This window comes from Chrysochloris asiatica, unplaced genomic scaffold (genome assembly GCF_000296735.1).
Source record: "Chrysochloris asiatica unplaced genomic scaffold, ChrAsi1.0 scaffold00264, whole genome shotgun sequence".
NCBI classification, from domain to species: Eukaryota; Metazoa; Chordata; class Mammalia; order Afrosoricida; family Chrysochloridae; genus Chrysochloris; species Chrysochloris asiatica.
The window spans coordinates 3,080,327-3,082,691 of record NW_006408782.1 but is presented as its reverse complement, the minus strand read 5'-3'; positions in this window follow the sequence as shown (position 1 = coordinate 3,082,691).

Here is a 2,365-nt window from a genome sequence, read left to right as displayed (position 1 = left end):
AAAGGATTGAAACAGTTGCAGCAATGATGGACTCAAACAAACACAGTAACAATTGTGAGGATGGTGTAGAATGGTGCAGTGTTTCTTTCTGTTGTGCATAGTATCCCTATGAGTTAGAAATGGTTCTATAGCCCCTAGCAACAACATATGATTACATTAGTTACAACTTATAAACTGTTTATAGTAGTGACTATTCCAAGGTAAGCACTGTGTAATTATTATAATTTATTTTTCTGAACAACACAATATTATGAAGAAGCACATCTTAAGAATTATCTGACAGTTAAATGGAGATTTGTTTTAGCATATCAATACATTTAATACATAAAATGAATTTCTTCTTTTCCTTATGAAGATTTTGCATTATTAGCATTTTGTTTTTGAGAGTGGGCTTGTGTTTCTTAACTCTAATATTTTAAAAGATGATTTTAAAAGAAGACATTAAACTCACGAACTCTGGGAAAAAGTTAAGTAGCCAAAACCTTAGACCCAAATGTACAGTTTTAGATTATCAAAAATGGTAAAAAAGCATATGTGCATAATGTTTATGGTCAATAAATAATTACATTCAGAAGAATAGTCCTAGCTTTTTAATTCAATTTTAAGGAAAATAAAATGAATGAAATATCCTGGAAGGAGAAATAAAAATGGTTTCAGAAGATTGATGCATTTAAAATATGATTATTTAAATATCCTTTCAAATATTTAGACATAAAGAGTTATTACTGTATTTGTGATTTTCAGTATTATTATTTATATTAACACTATATTAAAACATTCTTCCTATATAAAACTTTACTTATGAAATATAAATATTATAAAATATATGTGATAAATATGCCAACTAAGACTTATATGGAAGAACCACAGGTTTTTTCTTTGTCTGATTTGTCTAAGACAATGCTATCTATTCTTAGAGCTTTAAGTGCCATACAAATGCCAACAAGTGTGGAAATGTCATTTGTAGCCCAGAACTCTATTAAATTTACACTATAATTATAAAGATAATTTTCAAAAGTGTTCTTACATCTTTGTGTGTGAATATAATACTCAAGTCTACTCTTTAAAAGTTAAAATATAAACTAAAATTATTAATAGAAATAAATGCAAGAACTTCTCCCTCTTGCATGTTACCATGTGAATTAAACCATGTGCTGCTTGGAACTGTATTCTCACTTTATAAGGTTCTATGGCCAGACCTTTAACTCAGTTATCCTAAATCCACTCATAATGTCTCCCAATTCCCAAAACACACATTATTAAAGGCTAAAGGATACATTTACTAGGTGAAATTTGAAGATGAAAGTGATAAACATAATTTATCCATGCAGAAAGTATCCACTAATAATCAGAACATGTTGTTGTTGTTGTTAGGTGCCATCGAGTCTGCTCCTACTCAGAGTGAATCTAAGAACAACAGAATGAAACTCTGTCAGGTCCTAAACAATCCTTCTAATCTTTGCTAAGTTTGAGCACATTGCTACTGACACTGTGCGAATCCATCTTACTGGGGTCTTCCTCTTTTTCACTGACCTTCCACTTTACCAAGCATGATGTCCTTCTACAGGAACTGGTTCCCCCTGATACAGTGTTCAAAATATGAGAGAGAAGTCTCACCATACTGGCTTCTAAGGATCATTCAGGCTGCAACTTTTCTGAAATAGATTGGTTTGTTCTTTTGGCAGTCCATGGTACTTTTGATATTGAGCATAACTCAAATGCATCAATTCTTCTACTGTCTTTGTTAATCCCTCTTCAAATTTCACATGCATATGAGACTATTAAAAATACTATGTCTCATGTCAGGCACACTATAGTCCTCAAACAAACATCTTTATTCTTGAACATTTTAAAGAGATCATGTGCAGCACATTTGCCTAATGCAATACATCACATGCAAGCAAAAGTTTGCAAAGCAAAATTCTAGATGGCTATCATAGTAAATTGACAGAGAACTGCCAGAGATTCTAGCCAGATGCAGAAGAGGACATAGAATGAGGGGTATCATTGTTGATGTCAGATGGATCTTGGCCAGAAACAAAGAATACCAGAGAGATGTTTACCTTGCTTTATTGACCATCTAAAGGCTTTTTGATTTTTTTCATTGTGAACTGAGTGATGGTGTACATGGTACAAGATTAGATTTACACCATCATTTCAATGCACTGACTGCAATCTCCTCTGTGCATCATCATTTAACAGTATTTGCTTCCATTCCCTCTTTTTTGTTGTTGTTTTGTTGTGTTTTATTTTGGAGGGGTCATAGGGAATGTACACAAAAACACTCAGGAATATGTAATCACTTAAACAATCAAAAAGCACATTCTGCAAGCCTGCCTACTGGCTGCCAGCACTCAGTCCCTCT